General features: G+C 34.6%; 1 long non-coding RNA gene across 1 annotated transcript; it reads left to right on the top strand.

The window, feature by feature from the left end:
• The first annotated feature begins 1803 nt into the window (after positions 1-1803).
• LOC116665517 lies at positions 1804-22420 on the top strand. Its single transcript, XR_004322189.1, has 3 exons — positions 1804-1814; positions 12804-12814; positions 22345-22420. It is a non-coding gene; the product is annotated as an uncharacterized LOC116665517 (long non-coding RNA).
• The last annotated feature ends 1453 nt before the right edge of the window (positions 22421-23873 follow it).

The raw sequence follows: 23873 nt of genomic DNA, 5'->3' as shown, positions 1-23873 counted from the left end.
TGCTCTGGACATCAAAGACATAGTTAAGGATTGTACTGTACCTTTATGAGTTACAAAATAATCTTGTAATTAATAAGGAACCATAACATCAAAGCAATAAAAGAAGCTGAAAACATTTCCCTTTGACCAGACAATTAAAATAAGAATTCTTTGTCAATTTGTGTGAAATTTCATTTGTTATATAACAATGTTTTAGATTTAATAATGAGCCCCTGTGCCATTGGAGATTTGCAGCTAAGCGAAGTGAAAACACCACAGGGCAAAGTACAGTAAAAAGGAATGGTGCTTTAGGTCTTCAAAAGGCACTAGCAGAGTCTTAGAAATCAATAATAAACTGACATTCCAGAAAGTATACTCAGAAGGGCAATTCCAGAGCTATAGAAAATCTTATCCCCACCGCACAGCATTGTCTCCTGTAAGAAATAAAAAAAATAAATAAACAAAAGGAAAAACAAAAACATGGTAGAAACTGAATAAACACAGAGACACTTAAAATGTTTACTTTGAATATGAAACAGGTGTATTAAAAATTAGACAACCTTCACACTGCGCAATAAAAAGTTTTCCAATTTTACAGTAAATTAAAAAATCCTTAGATAGTGGATGTCTTTTCAAAAGATTATCTTTTATAAAACATTTTAACTACAGTAATGTGAGACTGTCCTAAAAAATAATTTGAAAACAAAAAAACTCAGAAAACTATACAACAATAAAAGTCTGTCACTTTCAACTTCATGCATGCTAATTTTTATTCACTCATTAATTGAACAATTATTTCATGAATGCCTACCACACACTAGGTTCTGTATGTCAGTTAAGAATAAAAGAGTCAACTCATGGAGCTTAAATTTCGCTGAGAGAAAAAAATTAAAATAAGCAAAGAAACATACACTTTTTTAAACAATAAAGTTAAATAGACAAGAAAGCTGCTTATGGGTGATGCTTATATACATCAGACCATTTCTTTGAGGAAGTAATATTCGATACGCTGCTTTATTTTCTTTACTATTGTACATATGTAATAAAATTTGTCTATTGAAAAATAAGATTTCTAAAGATTGTGTAATATCCTATCATGTTAATATTGAAACATATAACAATGTCATGTTTTAATATATTGTTTTATTTCAAATAATTGGTCAAACTGAATAAAAAGTTTTAGTGTTTGACACAAATTTTGAACTTGCCTTTGAAAGAGTTTTATTATTTTTAATCCTATAAAAATGTTTAAGTCAGATTTCCAAAAATTCTCACTAACATGTGCATTTTCCTTGAGACACATATACATGTGAAAGATATAAATATATGGAGAGAAAGAGAGAGAGATGTGGATATATACACACCTCAGTTTGGACAGGTTAAGAGTGCTTAATGGTTTTGAATTAACACTTTTAATTCACTAAGGATTTGACTATTATACATATTTATTGGACATTTTTATTTTTATATATGTAGATATACTTCATAAAAGCTACTGATATTGACAATTTTTACAAATTATATTGTGTAATAAGAAGATTAGAAGTTTGGTAGTTGCTTATTCTGCAACTATTACATAACTTGTTTAGCCTGTGCACAGAATATTACAATCTTTTTTTTTTTTTTTTTACAATCTCTGTCTAATCATTTGAACTATTCACTTTTATCATGGGGCACTTTTCATATTTAAAAGAACACTCTGACATTATTTATTACCAATGATAACATTCCAGATTTCAAACCCAAGTTGGAATTTTTGGAAAACTCATATCTAAAACTATGAGCTTAGAAGCTTCCCAGCACTTCAGAGACTTTCTAATAAGCTCACTGGGGATGTTAATGGACGTGAATTTTTGATATGGATAAAGGATGTGTCAGCATCTGGAAGATCGCACTGAATGACTCATCGAATCTTATGTTCCGAGTGATCAATGGACGGCCTTATGGAATCATGTGTGGATAAAGGACCCATTTAAAATGTAAGAAAGACCAAGTGATTTCATCGTAACAGAGTCTGAAATATCGTTAATAAAACGTCATGTCACGCATTGCTCCTGAGCTTTACAAGACTGCCACTTGCTGAACTGAGATGCAGTAGCAAAGGAGGATATCCAAAATTATGTGGAAAAGTCATGAAGATACTCTTCTTTTTTTGAACTGCATGCTTCTGAGGCCAGGTGGATAATTTTCATATATTTTAATTAAAACAGCATTTGGCAAGAGATTGGATGCAGAAGAACCCAACGATCATCAGACAGTCAGATGTTTAAAGTATTTACAAAACTATAAAACAACACCAACCATATCATTAAATGCTTTTGAAAAATATAGTTCTTTTTCATAAACATGTTATATATATATATAAACATGAAATCAGTTTATTATAATCATTTTTCAATTAATTTTAAAATATTTTTTTCAATTCTCAATTTTAATTCTAATATAGTGAATACATCTATATTATAGTATTTATATTTACATATGTCTGGGCATTCTGGGTTGGAAAGCTTGAAAATTGCTGTATTAAAGTTATCTTCAGGAAAATATATATATATATATATATATATATATATGTTTTTTTTTTTTTTCAAGGTGGTATTTGTAGCAAGTGCCAATCAGAGAATCACAGCAAAATTTCTAAGTTTCTACATTGGAGAACCGTACAATTTTCATAAAAGAACCACTGGCTAGCTGCTGGATCCCGGTACAATGGCACATTTGACAACAGGATATCGCAAAACCACACCATCAGTGCTGCCAGCTGGATTCAGGGTTGAGCGGACTTATCAGTTCAGAAGGCTGAGCGGTGCCTGGAGCGCTACCGGAAGCTGCACATGAATCGGTTGTCAGCATGAGCAAGACCATGGGGCAAGCATGCACTGCCTGAAGCTCCACATCACCCCTCAATTTTGCATTAATGCCTTGTAGCTCAAATTTATGACCACATAGATGGACCCCTTTTGACCATCTGATGAAGGAAATGAAGGCTGCAGGTGATTCTCAATTGATTCAGGTAAGTATGTGTGTACAAGCTAAAAGTTGACTTTGCATGATATCCATGCTGTACGGTGGCTCTGCAGTGGGAGGGAATCCTCCTCTTGGGCAGAGCTTCAAGTCACATATGATCACCTACTGTGTGTGAAAAGGAGAGTAGCTCAGTTAAGCGTGTACGTAGAGTTATGTGCAGGCGCAAGTGATGTGGCTGGTTGGCCAGAGGTCCTAAAGGAGAAACATTCCAGGTCTAAGAAAAAGGCTTGTAGACGGACCTATGAGAATGGACATAAGGTATGAAGATCTTTCATTGCATGTTAATGCTTCTCAGAGATCACGGACCCTGGATGAGGCACTAAATAATCAAGTAGATTTAAAAACTTGTTTTTTTGTTTTTTAACACTGTTCTCTTGATCAGCCATCCCCATTCTGGCATAAGGGGCATCTGAAAAGAAGAGTCATGGTGGCAGGGAAGGACTTCCCACCAATGACCCAATCACTATGGGTTGCCTGAATATAATTTACTGCTGAATGTCTGACTGTCCAGTGTTAGAGATGGACACTGAGCCCTTTATTAGGCACTATTCTTAAGGAAGACAACCAGCTAGTTGATGGAAGGTTTATTACAGTAAATCTCTTCCAGCTTGGAACAGGTGGAGATTCACCTTGATTGAAAGTTAGGGGAAGGGTAGAGCTTAGAGGCAGAGTGTGTAATTAGCATGCATGAGGTTCTGGGTTCAATCTCCAGTACCTTTATTAGAAATAAATAAAAATAAACCTAATTACCTCCCCCTCCAAAAAAACACACTGCACACACACACACACACACACAGTTTGATTTACAGTGCACCCCCTTATCCTCAAAGGTGCCCAGTGGATGCCTGAAACCACAAGTAGTACTGACCCTCTCTCTCTGTTTTTTGCTATTCATACCTACCTATGATAAAGTTTAATTTATAAATTAGGCACAGTAAAATGTTAACAATAGTAACATATAATAGAACAATTATAACAATATACTGTCATGAAAGTTATGTGAATGTGGTCTTTACCTCTCTCTTAAAATATCTTACGGTATAAATTTAACACCTTTAATTCTATCTTAACTAAGTACTTACCACACACTGTGGCTGTAACTTTTTGCACTCAGAAGTGCCACAGCGAAAGTAGCAGGAATTTCATTTTCCTTCTTCACAACTTCACAGATAGATTTATTCTAACTGTAGATCTTAGCAACTTCAATGTACAGTTTTTTTTCTTCTTTCTTCATCAAGTCAAGAATTTTCATCCTTTCACTTAAAGAAAGGACTTCACATCTTCCTTTTGGCGTATCTGAATTGCCAGCATCACTGCTTTTGTTCTTTGGGGCCATTATTAAGTAAAATAAGGGTTACCTGGACACAAGCACGCCGATACCTCAACAGCTGATCTCATAACCGAGAGTGCTACTAAATGACTAATGGAGCTAAACAGAGCAGGGCAGCAGCAGATTTCTTCATGCTACTCAGAACTGTGCATAATTTAATAACTATGAGTTGTTTATTTCTGGAATTTTCCATTTCATGTTTTTGGACTGTGGATAACTGAAACATCAGATAAGGGCAGGACTACTGTATTGTGATTATGAGGTTGTCTTTTTTGCTTACAGGGATTCAGCCAGCTAGCCATTCCAACATACAGGAATATATTCCCCATATTTCTAGGGAATATAGTGTTTGGCCTCCTGATACACCGTACCATTATCACAGTATTTCAGAACAAGGGACCATCTCCGGTAAAGCAGATGTGGCAATGGGCTTATAACTGTAGCATCTGCTGGTCCTGTCATACAAAGTACAACCCAGAAGTTGCTAGCCGGACAGAACAATAGGATAGACTTTGAAGGCACAGCTAAGATGCCAGCTTGGAAAAGCTCCTCTGGCAGGATGGTGTCACTCCCCCCAGTACACCATTCATTAATGGCCATTCATTTTAGTGTTCAAGTAGCTACAACACCTGGGGCAGTGCAAAAGAGGGGAAGGCAGGGATGACCGGTTTCCACTGCGCTCGGTGACACACTGGGGCAATTTCTGCCTCGTGAATCTACAACCTGAGGCTCTTAAGGTTTAGAGTTCTCAAAGAGAAAGCATCCTTCTGTCAAAGGACACAGCAAACATCCCAGTAAATGTTAAGCTGTGGTTACCAACGGATCACTTTGGTTTCATTGTGCCTGGAGTCCGGTAAGGCCAGCTACCAGAAGTTTTGGCTACTATTGCGGGGTCACTGCTGAGTTATAGGAAACGTTTCTCTGCCAAAGAGGACTTTCTCAGCCAAGATCGCGCACGTTCCCTCCATGGAGTGTCCTGTACTCAGTGGTGGATCGCAGTGGGGATTCACAGCCTTGGTTCCCATGCCTCAGTGATGGCGATGTCACAATTGCCAACTCCACTGGCCATTCCAGCTCAAGAGCTCCTCAGAGGACCTGCTGAGGTCTCTGTTGCAATAGCTTCCCAATTCAGTTCTCCTTTATCTCAGTCCCCCACCTTCCACTCCCCTCAGGTGTTGCCCCTCAAAGTCCTGTACAACAAGTCTCTGCACACAGATATCCTTCATGTTGTCTGTTTTACAGAGTCTGTTCTAAAGCATGACATGGGTAAACAATCTGTATTTTAGTCTTTACTGATTGCTTCTCAAGTACTGTGCATCATGTTGCATATACTTTACATGCATTTTACAATTAAATATTAAAGAGTCTAATAAAGTTAAAAATATTTTAGTAATGTAACTTTTATCAAGTGGAATCTGGATATATATAGTGGACTATATAAATATATTTGTCAATTTTTAAACAATAGGATATACTTGTATGTTTCCAGTAGCGAATAACTTTAGCTTTTCTAAAAAGTATCACTAGTGACAATGGTGGATTCTAGTTGGACACGCTTATTAAACTGGTCTCCACTTAACTGATTAGGGAGATTAATGATTGTTTTTCCTTTTCAGTACTCAATACGAAAATGATGATACCATAGGACATTGAAAACTTTTGTCAAGTAGATCTTTCCAAAGATGCAAGAGGAGTTATGCTTCTACTAGAGGAGTATTAATCTGAGAATAAATTTGGTTTCCCAATCTTGTGACTTATCATAGTAATTTTTATAGTTTAATAAGTGTTTATAGTAAGTAAACCAACAAGAGAAGAATGAGAAAACTCTTTCAGTGAAAACTAGGCTTTAGAACTTATTCAAAATTGTTGAATTGCTTTACAGTGATACAAAATTTGGAATGGACAAAACAAATCATCAAAATTGGGGGTGGGATGAAAAGGAAGTTTGTAAAACTGTGGAATATCTGGACAAATGTTATTTTCACGTGCTGTTAGATTTTCACACTGCTTTAAAGAAAAAGCAAATCCTGAAAATTTCTAAAGGATTAATGTTGTGCTTATGGAAAAAATAGGAAATAACATTCAGTGGAAATGGAATCAAAGATAACGCCATGGCCATATGTAAAAAGATCAGTGAATGAATGCAGGTGTCTCAAATTTAAAGACTCAAGGTATGTATTTGTCATTTTTTAATGTTTCCTCCTTTCACTAACCTACCAGGCAGTTTTTAGAATGTGGTGACTTGCTAAAAATGTTAGATCAGTACCTCCGCATTATATTGAATGCATAATTTCTAAAAGATATTTATCATAATATCAGCCACAATATTCTCTATTTATAAACTCACATTGGTAAGTTTCTTAGATTTGTGCTTCTTACTGGCTTTCAACTAATTTAGGTCCTGATCATAGAAGATTGTGTGCATACATATCCTTAATTCACATTTGAAAACTACCAAGTTATCACGGCTAAAATTAGTGAATGAAAGCTTTCATACAGAAAGCTCATTTCTGTATGAAAACTGACATGTCCATAGGAGGAATAAACACTCTGTGCCAGAGTGTCTAGTGGCAGGAATTATACTCAAACAGAATCACAATCAAAATCAGTAACTAAATAGATGGACACCAGATGGGCATAATTCTCAGGTAATGGGGAGGCACAAGATCACAGAAACTGAGAAGAAAATTTTCTGCAAGTTGACCAGGTAACAGGGACCCTCTGGACAGTCAGAGGGCACTGGGTTTGACATCACAGTTGGGATCTGTGCTAGTCTTCTCTTCCTGTGTTGTTGGGACTCGGATCCTATAGTTTATTTCTAGCATGGACATCTTGCCTTTTCCCCCAACCCATAGCTGTCATTTGTTCTCATATTAATGTGAGCTATCCATGAAAAGTCAGCACTCGAAATTAAATTATTTCTTAGTCCACATCCCAATTAATAGAAAAGTAAAGTTGCTCAGCATCGCCAATTGTCAGAGAATTGCATATCAAAAGTACAATGAGCTTTCATCTCACACCAGCCAGAATGGCCATCACTGAAAAGTCTACAAATGATAGAGGCTGGAGAGGGTGTGGAGAAAAGGGAACCCTCCTACACTGTTGGTGGGAGTGTAGATTGGTGCAGCCACTATGGAGGACAGTATGGAGGATCCTTAAAAAACTGAAAACAGACTTACCATGTGATCCAGCAATCCCACTCCTGGGCATATTTCTGGAGAAAAATAAAATTCAAAAAGTCACATGCACCCCAATGTCCATAGCAGCTCTATTTACAATAGCCAAGACATGGAAACCACCCAAATGTCCATCAACAGATGACTGGATAAAGAAGATGTACATATAGGCAATGGAACACTACTCAGACATAAAAAAGAATAAAAATAATGCCATTTGCAGCAACATGGATGGACCTGAAGATTGTCATTCTAAGTGAAATGGGCTGAAAAGAGAAAGAAAAACGCCATATGACATCATTTATACGAGGAATCTAAAAAATAATAACAATAATAATAAGGTCACAAATGAACTACTTATTATTTATAACTATGATTGACTTCTTGAATATGTGTCAGCATGTCTGACTGTCCTTTATGATTGGATTACCACATTCTGTTGATTCTTATTTTGTAGTTGGCTTTATTTCTTTCATAACTATGTAAGTTTAAAAAGCTAAAGCTCTAATCTGTTCTTAGAAACAATAATTAGTACATGTATGTAAATTTAAAAAAAATGTGCACTATACTGTAGATATGTATTTACATGCAATACAATGTGTATGTGCAGTTAAACTGTAATAATTCTACCTAATAAAACTGAAAAAGGAAAAAAGATAAAAAAATAGAAAAGCAAAGTTGAATGGCATTTGTAATGGTGATAAAAGTAATGAGTCCCTGTAACTCTCTGTACTATTGCTTGTAAAGAGACAATCTAAGACATAAAGTCATGCTCTGTCTCTGCAGCCTAGAGTCACTGAGATTGTTTTTCCTTCCCTACCCTGGGGGGAAACTGTCTTCTCTCTACTGCCCCCAGGTCCTCAGTGATGCTTGTCTCTATGGCTCACACAGCCACCACTCAGATGTTCCCCCCCCAGGGCAGGCCTGTGTGTTAGTGTGGGCCAGTTCACATTCCCCAAAATAAGGCACAGTTCTCATATTTAAAAATGTTCCCCCAAAGCGAGCATGGATCTTTACCTACAATCTTCTTCCTGTGGTTGATTTGGACCTGAAATAAATTCCACAGTTGCTGACACCCAGGGCGACCACATGTCACTTCCTTTACCTCTGATCCACAGCCTTACAATGGAGCAGAAGGTTCATCCCCCCACTCACAGTGTTGTCTCCAGTTTCAGTGACCTGTGGTCAACGGCAGTCTGAAAATATTAAATGGAAAATTCCAGAAATGGAAAATACATTGTAAATTGCACGCTGTTCTGAGTAGCGGTTTGAAATCTCCCGCCATCCTGCTCTGTCCAGCCCAGGACGTGGGCCGCCCTCTTGTCCAGCACATGCACTCTGTCTATTCTGCCCACCTGTGAGTTTACTTAGCAGCCTTCTGTGTGATCAGACCTCCTGGCACCGTATCTCAGTGCTTGTGCTCAAGTAGTCTTTATTTTACTTAATAATGGCCCCCAAATGCAAGGAAGGGGGTGCTGGCAATTCAGACATTCTCTCACTGGATGTAATATAAATTAAACTTTATCACAGGTATGTATATGGAAGAAAAAATATAGTATATACATATAGATTTTGTCCTATTCATGGTTTCCAGGACCCACCGGGGTCTTGGAAGATAGACCCTTGGATAAGGGGGGACTGCTCTGCTATTTTTATTTCAGTGATCTCATCAGCAACACACCCTTCCCTGTTCTCCTCCTTGAACCACAGCTGACTGCCTTGCTATTTCTTAAATATGCTGCATAATTCCCCCATGGAATGGCTCCCTTAAAGTTCCTCTGTCTGGTGTGTGTTCACTCCAGATATCCACAAGACCCTTATGTCAATCTTCTCATTAAATGCTGTCTTATCTGTACTATCTCCCCATCCTCCTTTATAAATTAGAAATCTGACGTAAATGTTTGATTAACCTGTCTGATTTTACTCAATAGCATTCATCAATCTACCACATAATATATGTTTATTTTATTTCCTAATTATTTATCACCCCCACCCCCCCACAGAATGCAAGAGGACAAAGGACACCATGTGTTTGCAACTACATAAATTCACCACCCAGTGCAGTGTGGTGACTGGCCTATTGTCGGAGCTCATCAGCACGACAAAATGAATGAATGTCCATCCTGAGACATGTCTTAAGAACTTTTTTAAATTGAAGTATAGTTGATTTACAATGTTGTGCTAGTTTCTGGTGTATTGCTTAATGATTCAGCTATGTGTGTGTGTGTATATATACATATAATATATATATAATTTTTCATATTAGTTTCCATTATAGGTTATAACAAGCTATCAAATATAGCTCCCTGTGCTAAATCATAACATATATATAACATAACATATATATATATGCATATACATATGTATATATGCAATGAAATACTACTTTCCTGTGCTAAATCATGATTTTTATATATATAATATTATATATATATGCAATGGAATACTATTCAGACATAAAAAAGGAATGAGATAATGCCATTTGCAGCAACATGGAAGGATCTAAAGGTTATCATACTAAGTGAAGTAAGTCAGACAGAGAAAGACAGATATTGCATGATAACACTTATGTGTGGAATCAAGCACATTTTTCTATGTTCTGTGTTTCTATATGGGGTGGAAGTTGCCCAGATATACATCTCCACATATTAAACCCTTTTTAATAAAACTTTCATCTGCTATTTCAAGCACCAGCTTGTCAAATGGAAATCATAATAGGACTTTCTTAAGACTTGACAAGTCAATATCAATTGGCTTGTCATATCTGCATTTCTAAATACTCCAATATGTATATGTACATTAAACTCTCTTAGTTTTATTGACAGAAATATCATTTTTAATCCAACACATTTTCTAAATTTATATCTTGAAAACAATAAATGGTTTTTCAAAGTTTTGATTTAAAGTTTTCTGTTTGGAAAATAATTTCCTTTTTCACAAAATATTTCACCAAAAACACTCTTTTCATCATATTTTGGAACATTATTGTGAAAGAACTTCAATCAAAAATGGAACTGGGGGATATAAAATGGAAAATCTCACACTTGTGCCCTCAGGAAAATAAAACTTAAGGACTGAGACAGTGACTTATTGTAAATGTCTGATTTAACAGAAGACTGATGATACTAGAATTTTCTTAAATGATAGGGTGTTGGTCAGGAGTTGCCCAATATCAACCTTGGGAAGTTCTGCTTATGGTTTACAGAAACATAAATAAGAAATGAGTGACCCAAGACCGTTTTGTCTCACAATAGGAGCTAAGTTGCACTTTGTTTATACAACTGCCTGGTTTTGTCTGCTCAGGGAATTTGCAATGGTGCTCTCCATTTGTTTTGATTGTAACAGACTCTAACTGAACTCTCCCCTCTTTATGTTCCCTGCCCATAAATACAGCCTACCTCAAGCCCCCAAAGGACCCATCTGTAACTTGTCATAATTTGCAGGTCCCAAATTGCAGTTGTTCTGTTATTACCAAATAAACTCATCTTTTTGACAACGTTGAGCTTGCCTGAGTTTCTCTTCCTAGTTAAGTCAAAATTGTGTAGCACCCCCCACCAATAGTTCTGCTTTCTGTGGGAAATCAACATGACTACGGAATTCAGTGGGACATCTTGCTGAGTTTACTTCCGAGATCTTTCTTTTCAGTGATCTAAATAAATAAAGGAGAATAAAATAAATAAACAATAGAAACAAATTTAGGCAAAAAAAGGGATTCTTAACTTCCAAAAAGTTCTCCAAGATGAAGACATCTTGGAACAATTATATGTCCTGCCAGAACTTTCATAATAGGAAACTTTTCACCTGAGTAAAGGCAGCTTGATAATTGAAATTTCAGGCAAATCTGGCTTTGCCTCAGGGGACTCAGGATATTCAGGCTTAAATCTTACTCTGAAATGTTTGATTATCCCCTTTAAACTAATTACTCCCCCTACAAAAAAAAAAAAAAAAAAAAAAGCAAAAAACAAAAAAAAAAACCCTCTTTTTCATTCAATTGTATTATTTAAACCCATTTTTTTAAAATCAAAATTAACATAAAGGAATAACACGGACAGATACCACCTTGGGGCAGGAGGATGGGGCTCAGGTAAATATTTATGCTCCAAATAGGAATATTCTAAATGCAAGTTCCCCTTTTCCCTCACTCAGCTATGACCTATCATCTCTATCAGATGTCAGCATTCCAATGTAATCACCTAGAGATGGATTAATCATTTCAGGTTCTACAGTTAAAAGGAAAACATTTACTAAAGGCAACATAGAGCCAGGATGATATTTTGGGACCTTGACCTGTCTTTTGAGTTTAAGAAATGATGCTGTCATATTTCTGCAGGAGACAGCATCTGGTATGCAAGATAAAATGTTTCTCTAATGTGTCCCAACCCCAAAGAACCAGCTGATTAGAAGCCAGAATGACAAGCTTAGGTATTTGCTTGCCTCTGTGAAAATTAAACTGTCATTGTGCCAAGGGTATACAGAAAATATCCATTAGCAATTGATGTCAGCGTGTTTATGTAGAAGTTGAATGGGCTCTTTATCCAGATCAACATTGGCTCTGTGGAAAGAAACAGAGATCAATTATACACTTGGAACCTGAATTCTTAAAATAAATATCAATGCAAAAGGAGAGAACGAATTTTGGGTTTTATCTATTTCCACTCCTGAAGCTCTGATAAAGGCCATTTCATTGATAAGAAGAATTATCATATTTTTCACAGAGAGTTTGTAAAAAAAAAAAAGAACCTGAGATTTTTCTATTTAAAAATGCTCTGCATTGTTATGAGTTGATGACAATGTTAATCTAAGTCTATAATACAGCAATAGATTTGAAGAACTGATCATAACAGGAGGTTGAATTCAATGCATTCTATACAAGATTTCTTGTTAGCACATGTCTTTAGAAATACATGTGTATATCTGGAACATGATAGTCGTTAATTATCACTTCCAGATCCCTATGTTCACAAAAATGACAGGCTGTTTCCACATATTTCCTCTTTTGAATTGGTTTACTGGAAGTGATATCTTTTCCTGTCTTTGCAAGATGGGGATAGTGGAGATTGAAAATAGGCAGGATTATTATTAACATAACCAAAAGCTGGATGGTAAAAGAAAGTTCCTTGGACTGGAAAATGTTTGTATAAATTTCCAAAACAAAACAAAACAAAAATCCTCAAGAGGTGGTTCTTTCTTAGACTCTTTTATGTGAGTTGGAAGACGGACGTAACCACACTGTTGATTGCTAGAGGAACGGAGACGACGACACTGATGATTTTGAAACCATCGTGTTCCAGGTAATATTTTGGTACATAGGAACTTGGATATATTCTCCTATTTATTCTTTACAATCCTCCTAGACCTGAGTATCTTCACACTCATGTTAGTGTGTGATAGTCGTTTAAACTCAATTCACTTTAATCACTTAATTTCAGCCCATTCTAGTAAATCGCCATGCACTCTAGGGGGGGCACATGCACACATATTTATAATCTCTATTATTTTATTCTTATTCTAAATTCTATAAACTTAGTCTACACCAACTTGAGTAAAATGTTAAAGTTTATTATAATTTGCTTAAAATATGTTAGTTTATTATACATTTTCACATATACAGCAAAATACTTAGTATGTTTAAAAGTACAGAAGAAAAAGATATGAACCATTATTTTCATCTTCAAATGTTTATCACATATTTTGGCAGATATACGTGAATAATATAGACATAGCCTATGTTGACAGATGTATATTTAAATATTGAACTTTTTATACTGGGGAAATGTAGTGTGGATACAGGGATAAGAAGTGACTGTGGTTATGGGACTGAAGTTAGCAAAACAGTGTAACAAAAACAAGCATAGACAGCAGGGTCATCAGAGATACGGTTTCCCAAGTCCTAAGGAGTAAAGAAACTATAATGCACACCAAGATCCTGAGTTGTCTTCACCACTAGTAGGATCAGTGATGAAGAGCTGTAAGCAATGACGTGCTGGTAAATTTTTAACAACTAGTTCACCAAGTGGGAAAAAAAGCAAAAGCAAAAGCTATGATTTCCACCATTTGCCAATTACTCTAGTGTAAATTCCTGCAGCATGACAAATTTAAGTTCCCAATTTAATGTCACCACTTGTGGAAATGGGAAAAGGTGGTCAAATTGGCTCTCGTGAGTTAATTTGACTGAATCACTGAATAAGTAAGGTATAACGCATAGGTACCCGATTCAGTGAATGCTGACCTTTAATTAAGAGACTGGCACAAAATACGACAATTACAAGATGGCTCATGAATAAGTTTAAAAGCAAGGAGGCCAGTCCTGAGGCTATTAAAGTTTGAGAGACGGGTGGGATTAGGAAAGAAGCAGTGGAAACAGACTAGATAAAAATAAGTATTTTCTTCAAATGCTATGTGAATCAAATGTAAAAGCTGAATGCACTATGGGAAGGAATTGAGGAAAGTATACAGATATGTCTAAAGTCTTACCAAACTTATAGTTTTCATTAAATGAAATATTTGAGTAGCTTGAGTTATTAATGGAATTGCAAAATTTAATCAATATTAGGCATTTTAAACCAGGTAGACCCAGCATTTAATTATCTTTGTTTAAGCAAAATTTTAAAGATATGACCAGAAATTAGAAATATTCAATTATTTTAGTGTAAACTAAAATAATATATATCTTCATTCCCTAATTATTGTTATTGTTTATCATATTTCTTAGGTCCTCTTAATTTCTAGTGCCTGTCCACAGTGCACTTTCTGAATTATTTCATATTTTCATATTTATTTTCATGCTCTCTCTCTATATATATCTATCTTTCTCAAATGCACTGCAATAGAAAAAAAAGCCTTAAAAATAAAGTCTAAACTTTCAGAAATTTCTTTACAACCATAATGAACAAAATGAACCATCTATGCTGATAGGAATGTCTTCCATTTTTGTATCTTCAGTTAACAGTGGATGGGCAAAAATTCTGTCTTGAATTTAGTAAAATTCAACTGAATAATGTATTTTTCCAAGTAAATGTGAACTTAAGGTTATTAAAATTTCTATCATAACTTTTTGAATTAGTAATATTTTATAACAAAACTGTATATTACTTTAATTATTGGCATAATAATATAAGAAATCATTTCATCAGATTTGTGTTACTCACATGACCTAATCAAATAGTATTTTTAATATGTGTTCTATAATAGCTAAAACTCATATATAATTACTATCTATGGAAGTCACCATATTCAACTACTGTCAATTTTCTATTGGGGGATATTATTTAATGAACCATTTATAAAAAAAACTTGACAATACGAGCAACACATAAAGTGTTTATGTAAGAATAAAAATGTTTAATGATATAATTTTGAATTAAGTCAAACAATAATCATACTACTGGAAAGAAATCTGTGGTTATGTTTAAAAAAAGAAAACGCTCATACACACATTTCATAGCCCTTACTTTCAAGCGTTTACACTTTTCTTGAAATATTACCTTTTAAGCCTAAATTTTTCATTCTTATATTCAGCTTCAAGGTACAATATTTGGAAAGGTTAGTAAAATTCCATCAATTCATTTTGAGTTATCTAAGGGTGAACTTCACAAAACTGTGCAGTTTTAATACACTTGAAGAGTTGAAAAGTAGTTTTGTTTTTAAAGTTCACACTTGGCACATATTTAGTCTTCACTGAAAAATTGATGCTAGAATTTTCTCAGGGCAAATGGAGGCACTTTAAGAGAAAAATCGAAAATCTCTGTACCTTCTCTCTGATTCCTAAATTTTAGAGTCTGTAACGCATGTGAGACTGAGAGAAAGAGAAGGTTTATTTCTAGCCTCCTAATATCTTTGTATCTTTCTCTTTCCAATATTTACTCTCTGGGCAATCCTGCTAACTGTCAGAAATCTGATAATGGACACAAACATTTTCAAATGAGAGAAAAACATTCAAAAAATTAGAACAGATTTATCTCTTGATACGTTTTAAGTTGACTTGATTTTGTTTATTTTTACTTCCTAATTAATCATGGGATGATCTTACTCGTGCAATGAGCCTTTTCAAAAATAGGTTGAGTAAAAGAAGTGACTTTAAAAAAGCAAGTGAGAAAGAGAGAGAAAGAGAAGGAGAGAGAGAAAGAGAAGGAGAGAGAGAGAGAACTAAGAGTCAGGGGGAAAAAAGTGTCTTTAATTACTTACTTCAGACATAAAGTAAGACATAATGTTTTATATCTCCAGGAATAATAACACCATAACAATGCAAACCATATATTTAGTCTAAAACATATATTACAGTTGAAAAAAAGCACACTAAATTACAAAACCCAGAATACCAATTTTTGTTGAATAAAGAATATTGAAAAGAGAATACCACCATATATTTTCTAAAGCTTTTGAACCAGAACAAAACTTGAATAAAAAAATGACAAGTTTTCAAAAATTAATAAATTAAATCTGGTAATATATCAAAATAATTATACATTATGCACTAGTGGAATTTATTCCATCTAGATGTCTGCTTCAACATTTGAAAATCAATGTAATCTGCTGTATCAACAGGTTAAAGAAGAAAAGCCTTATGACTGTATCAGTGATCACTGAACAAGCATTTGATAAAACCCCAACACCCATTCATGATAAAAACTAGCAGTAATTAAGGAACAGGGAGAAATGAACTTAACATGATAAAGAGCATCTGATAAAAACCTATGTGTAAGGTTATTAACGAAAAACTAAATGTTTTCCTTCTAAGAGCAGAAATAAGGCCATGATATTTGTTCTCACTATTCTTATTCAAAATAGTCTTGGAATTATTAAACACTAAAATAAGCCAATAAATAAACCAATTAATAAGCCAATAATAAATAAATAAGTAAGTAAGTAAATAAATAAATAAATAAATAAAGACATACTGATCAGAAAATAAAAGAGAAACAAAAATCTCTTGAACTAATAAGTAAGGTCCTCAAAGTCATAGTATACAGAATCAACAAAAAAAATCAGTCAAAATTGTATATACTAAGAAAAAGCAAATGGAAACTAAATGAAAAACACATGAGTATCTACAGTCTCTCCATAGATAATGAAACACTTTGGCATAATTCTAGAAAAATACATGCAGACCTGTATCCTGAAATTTATAAAGTGCTGTGAATGAGATGAACGAAGATCTAGATAGATCAAGTAAGGTTATTTTCAGGATTGAAGGATAAATATGTTAAAGTTGCCAAGTTTTCCTAAATTGGTCTGTAGATTTAATGAAACTCTTATCAAAATTATATCAAGATTTTTAATAGAATTAGATAACCGTATTTTAAAATTCATAGAGAGAAGAAAAAGCCTAAAGTAGCTAAGACTATCTCAGATAAGAAGAAAAAAGTGAAATGAATTACTCTATTCAATAATAAGATTTAAAATACAGCAATTAAGACAGTGTGGTAATGACAATAGGATAGATACTTAGATATGTGGAACAGAATAAAAGAAACAGATATAGATTCACAAAAATATGTCCAACTGACTTTTTATAAAAGTGCAAAATAATTCATTGGAGAAACTAGTTTTTTCAACAATTGATGTGAAGAAATTGAATATTCATAGACAAAAAAAAAAAACTGAATGTCTCAAGGGGATGGTATAGCTCAGTGGTAGAGCATGTGCTTAAGATGCATGAGGTCCTGGGTTCAAACCCCCTTATTTCCATCAGTCAATCAATCAATCCAATTATCTCCCCCTCAAAAAACAAGACAAAACAAAAAAACTGAACCTCAACCTAAATCTCACAACTTTTACAAACATTGATTTAAAAAATGAACCATAGCTTTAAATGTGAAAAATAAAATTACAAAATGTTTAGAAAAAAATACATGGGAGAAAATCTTCAGGGGCTAGGGCTAGGCAAAGAATTCTTCAACTTGACAACAAAAGCACAATCAATAAAAGAAAATATTAATGAATTGGACTTCATCAAAATTAAAAATATTGCTCTATGATAAGCCCTGATAGGAAAATGAAAAGACAAGAGGCAGACTGGGAGAAATGTTTGCAAACCACAGAGATAAGGAAGGACTAGTATCCAGGATATATAAAGGACTCTCAAACAACAAACTATTCAATTATAAAATGGTGAAAAATCATAAACAGATATTTTACTCACAAGGATATACAAATGGTCAATAAGCACATAAAAAGATGTTCAACATCATTAAATAATATTATTTACAATATTACAATAAAATGCAAATGAAAACTACAATAATGTTTCAGTACACACCAGTAACAATGGATAAAAACTTTTCAAATAGAGAAAACTAAACACAAGCAAAGAAGTAGAGAAACTGGATCACTCATGTCTTTTTGGTAGGGATGTAAAATGGTACAGCTGCTCCAAAAAAGAATTTGGTAAAGATGGCAAAATAAGAAAGATAGCCACATCATATCCCACCTCAGCAACAAGAATTTGGCACCCATCCACAGACAAAAGTGCCTTTGCAGTAACCGTGGGATTCAGTCCTACATGTCAAGGGAACTGGAAGGAGTCTTGCCCACCCACCTATTGGATATTAGACACAAAGACCTATTCCCAGTTATGGATCCTGTGGGAGCCTGTGAAATGACTTCAGTCTTTCCTAGATATGGTCCAGAAGCCCTTGGACCATTGGAGCACAATGTTTTAGATAATCACCTACAGATGAGAGTCTTTCTGGAAGTCCAGGAGTCCAGTGGAAAAGTATACTATTGGAGTAAAAATATACAAGTTTGGATGCAGAGGAGAGAGTGAGAGGAGCAGTTTGACTTTACTCATGTCACTTCTCCCCCAAGGTGCCATAGCTCAGTGCCAAATGAGACCTTCGCAGCTCATGATTTCTCCCAAGGGTGAAATTTAGAATATGTGAATGAGCTCTGCTTCCCCAGCCATGCAGGATGCTTCCAAACGAGGCCGATTTCTCACTTATTCTATCCAGAGAGCTGAGTCAGGAGCTACACAACTGGGGATGGTGCAGAAGAGGCTGAGAGAGAGCAGATAGAATTCTCAGAGGGCACTAAAGCGGTGCAGAGCCTACTAACCATGACAAGGACGCCACCAAGAAGCCTTCCCTGCAGATCTACCCCACTGGCCTAGGAGAACCGCCAGCATCCCATGCCCCGCACCCCTCCTCACACACGTACACCACGCACAGCCCTGCCATGAGAAAGACTCCCTGTGTGCACTCCTGATGGCAGTGAGAGTGAATTTTAGCAGGACTAGTGAGCATGTACAGAAATCTGGTTTCTACAAACTTGAGACAATACCATCTTTGGTAAAACAAAAGGGAAGCAGTCAGCACTCAGCCTGATGTGTTAGAGGACCAAGAGAAGGCATACAAGTTTAAGAAGTGTGCCACAGGAGGGAACAAGAGAGCAGGTGGGTCCATAGATCGTCTCTACAGGAGACTTTAAATATATAAAATACTAAAGGACAAAAAGGGGGAAATTGACAGTAACATGACATTATTAGGAGACTCTAATACCACACCAAAATCAATGGACAGATAATCTAGACAGAGTATCAGTAAGGAAACAGTGGCCTTGAATGATGCATTAGACCAATTGGACTTAGATATCTATAAGATATAAGACATTACATTCAAAACCAGCAGAATACACATTCTTTTCAATTGCACATGGACGTTCTCCAGGATAGATTACACACAGACCAAAAAATAAGTCGCAGTAAATTTAACAGAATATCAATTATATCAAGTATTTTTTTCTAAGTTTGTATGAAACTAGAAGTCAACTATAGAACCATAAATGGGAAAAGAACAAACACGTGGAGACAAGAAAACATGCTGCTAAAAACTCAATGAATTAATGATGAAATCAAAGAAGAAATCAGAAAATACCTTAAGATAAATTAAAGTAAAAACATAATTTTCCAAAATCTATGGAATGCAGCAAAACAATTTTAAAAGGGAAGTTCATAGCAATATAGGCTTTCCTCAAGGAACAAGAGAAGTCTAAATAAACGGCATAACTGATAACTGAAAAGAACTTAAAAAAAGAGCAAAGCCCAAAGTCGGAAGGAAATAAAAGAGAAGAAATAAATGAAATAGAGATTAAAAAATAGAAAAGATCAATGAGACCAAGAGCTAGTTTTTTGAAAAGAGAAACAAAATTGAGAAACCCTTGCCCAGGCTCACTAAGAACAGAGAGAGGGCCCAAAGAAACAAAATAAGAAATTAAAGAGAAGAAATAACACCAAAGGGATACAAAACATGAGAGAATAATATGAACAGCGTTCTGCCAACAAATTGGGCACTCTAGAAGAAATGGACAAAATTCTAGAAATATACAGCCTGCCAATACTGAATCAAGATGAAACAAACAATTTTAACAGACCAATCACTAGAAGTAAAATTGAACACATTAAGAAGAAACCAAAAAAACCCCCAAACAAACAAAAAACTACCAGCACACAAAAGCCCAGGACCAGGACCAGACAGCTTCACAGAGGAATTCTACCAAACTATAAAAGAAGAAATTAGTCCTATAAAGAAGAACTAATACTTATTTTTTTCAAACTATTCCAAAAAACTAAGAGGAGGGAACACTCCCAAATTTATTCTGCAAAGCTACCATTACCCTGATACCAAATAAGACACAGATACTATTTAAAAAATAAAAATTACAAGCCAGTATCTTTGATAAATATAGTTTCATAAATCCTCAAGAGAATAATAGCAAATGAAATCTAACAATATATGGAAAGGATCACATACCATTATCAGCTTAATTTATTCAAAAGTCACAAAGATGGTTCAACTTTAGCAAGTCAATCAATGTGATAAACCTCATTAACAAAAGGGTGGGTAAAAAAATCACATTATCATTTCAATAGATACAGAAGAAGCATTTTACAACATTCAACATCCTTTTATGACAAAAACACTCATCAAAGTGGATATAGAGGGACCATATCTCAACATAATAAAGGTCATTTACAACAAACCCACAGCCAACATAACACTCAATGGTGAAAAGCTCAAAATTTTCCAGCTAAATTCAGGAGCAAGAACAAGATACCTACACATTTTTGTCACTTCTATTTAACATAAAATTGCAAGTCCTAGCCACAGCAATCAGATAGGAAAAAAAAATCATATCTGAAAAAATTTAAAAGCAATTCCATTCACAATAGTATCAAAAACAATAAAATATTTAGGGATAAACTTAACCGAGGAAGTGAATGATCTGTACACTGAAAACTAAAAGAATGTAATAAAATAAACTGAAGAAGACAAGTAGATGGAAAATTTTCCTGGATTCATGAAATGGAGTAATTCATATTAAAATGCTCATACTACCCAAAGCCATCTATAGCAAAGGATACCTATGCAGGACCTATCCAAAATTCCAGTAGTCTTTTTTCATAGAAAAAACAAAACAAACAAAAAAACTTTTTAAATGGAACCACATAGTACTCGAAATAGTCAAAGCAATTCTGAGAAAGTAGAAGCAAAGCTAGAGGCATCACTTTTTTTTCAAACTATGCTACAAAGCTATAGCAATTAAAACAATATGTAACTAGCATAGGTATAGACACACATGTAACAGAATCAAGATTCCAGAAATATACTCTTCTTCTTATGGTAAACTAATATTGAGTAAGGGGCCATGGACATATAATGAAGAAAGGATAGTGTCTTCAATAAATGTTGTTGGAAAAACTGGGATGTCCACATGCGAAAGAATGAAATTGGACCTCTATCTTACACCAATCACAAAAAGTAACTTGAAATGTATTAAAGCCTTAAAGGTAATACATGAAACTGTGGAACTCCTATAAGAAAACATAGAAAAAAACTCCTTGATTTTGATCTTGTAAATAATTTTTTTTTTGGTTATAACACAAAAGGATAAGCAACAAAAGTGAAAATAAGTAAGTGGTACTACATTAAACTAAAAAGCTTCTTCATAGCAAACAAACGAATGAAAACCTAACAATCAACAAGATGATAAAGCAACCTACTGAATGGGAGAAACTATTTGCAAATCATTTATCTGATAAGGGGTTAATATTCAAAATATATGAGGAAGGCATACAACTCAGAGGTGAAAATACCCAAACAATTTGGTTAAGAAATGGGCAAAGGATCTTAATAGATGTTTCTTAAGGAAGACATACAAATGGCCAATTGGTATATGAAAAAGGACTCACTCATCATCAGGGAAATGCAAACCAAAGCCACAATGAGATATCACCTTGTGTCCTACAGATTGGCTATTACCCAAAAGACAAGAGGCTTCTAGTGTTGGTTAGGATAGTGGGAAAAGGGGAACCCTGTTGGAATGTAAATTAGTACAGCCAGTGTGGAAAACAGTATGGAGGTTCCTTAAAAAATTAAAGAAAGAACTATCATATGATCTAATAATTTTACTTCTGGGTATATATCCAAAGGAAATAAAATCAGGATCTTGAAGAAATATCTGAACTCTTCTCATCTTTACAGTATTAGTAACAATAATCAAGATATGAAAAAGTCTAAGAGTCCATCAGTAGATGAATGCATAAAGAAGATGTGGTATCATACATACAATGGAATAATATTCAGCCATGAGAAAGAGGGAAGCCCTGCCATTTTTGACAACATGGATGGAATGTGAGTGGAGTACACTAAGTGAACTAGATAAAGGCTAATACTGTATGGTGTCACTTACATCTGAATTCTAAAAAAGCTGAACTTGGAGAAGCAGAGGCTAACTGGTAGCTACCAGGGGTTAGTAGTTGGAGAAGATACTGGGGGGATGTTGGTCAAAGAACACAAATTCCTGTTTAGAAGATGAATAAATTCTGGAGATCTAAAGTACAGCATGGGGACTATAGTTAACAAAACTGTATTATGTACTTCAAAGTTGCCAAGAGAGTAAATCTTAAATGTTCTTACCAAAAAAAAAAGTAATTATTTAAGGTGATGGAGGTGTTAACTAACCTACTGTAATGATCACTTTGCAACATATGACTTTCAAACCATCACACTGTAAATATTCAGCTTAAATGTTATGTCAATTATGTTTCAGTAAACCTGGAAAAATAAAATAAAATAATAAGAAAAGAGTTTGGCTGGTAGTTTTTATATTAATAAACACACAAGTACATATAAAATTGGTGAAATCTGAATGACACTGGAGGTTTTATTTTAATGTCAGTATCTCAGTTGTGTTAATGATCTATAGTTTTGTAAGATGTTAACATTGGAGAAACCTGAGTGAAAAGGTACATGGAATTCTCTCTATATTATTTCTTACAAATAAATGAAAATCTATAATGATCTCAAATTAAAAATTTAAATGAAAAATAAATAATATAATACATACTAAATACCTTTGTTCAATAGTGTAATACAAAGTGGAATCTCTTTAGTTTCAGTGTTGATAAATATAGAAGAAAAATATTAGTAACTGGCCCAAGATAAAATAATTGGATTGCTATAAAGATTTCCACTGTCTGATATCCAGTGACCTTAAGATCTGAAAATCAAGGCAGCAGAAAGAGTAAATATACACAGATATTACCTTGAAGAAAAACTCTATGGAAGAAAAATCTAGAATGTGGAGGTCACGAGTTCTGTATCTGGGTGCTTTGCAGAATAATCTAGATATTTATTAGAAAAACTGGCATGCATTCTGTATATCACATGACGGGGCCTCAAAAGAAAGCTAAAATTTTAATTCAGTTATTAGGGGTTGGAATGTTCAAAAAGCTCATACTGTGGGTAAATATCCAAAGAAGTTAAGCTACAGGATTCAGAGATTAGGACAAACGGAATAATTGAAATTCTGTCATGGAGGTAAAATATGCTAATATAAATCTGAATTCTTTATTCTAACACATGACTTATCTGCTTCGTTCAGAGTATGTGATGTAGCCGTCCAACGCATGTGCTTTGGAAGAGTTGGTTAGCTTCATGTCATGAATAAAACCGTAAGTTTCTACTGTAGGTTTTCTTCTATGTATTAATCTAGGTCCACACATGGTGACCTTCTGTAGACGAAGGTTCTGGGAGAGAGTCATCACCAAAGGCTGGAAATAAACCTTGTTCTTTTCATGTATAATCTAAAATAAATATGCCCTAGTGCCCATTACTAAATAAACCAGTCTCTTATGAGATATATCAATTTAATTGTACTATTTTACTACAGTTTCAGAAAAACAAAACAAAGCAGTGATCTAATTATGTGGTGATTTCTGTGAGGTGATTTTGAAGATTGCTGCAAACGTTTCGCTGCTTTCAAACACTTCCAGCCACAGGTACCAATTTATTTGTTCAGCACACGTGGATTGAGTTCATTTTAGGCTAACTTCAGGAAATGACTGATAGTCCTTTATATATATA

The sequence above is a fragment of the Camelus ferus genome, chromosome 8 (assembly GCF_009834535.1).
Source record: "Camelus ferus isolate YT-003-E chromosome 8, BCGSAC_Cfer_1.0, whole genome shotgun sequence".
Taxonomy (NCBI): domain Eukaryota; kingdom Metazoa; phylum Chordata; class Mammalia; order Artiodactyla; family Camelidae; genus Camelus; species Camelus ferus.
The sequence above is the reverse complement of the archived record's forward strand: the minus strand, read 5'-3'. Positions and strand labels throughout refer to the sequence as shown.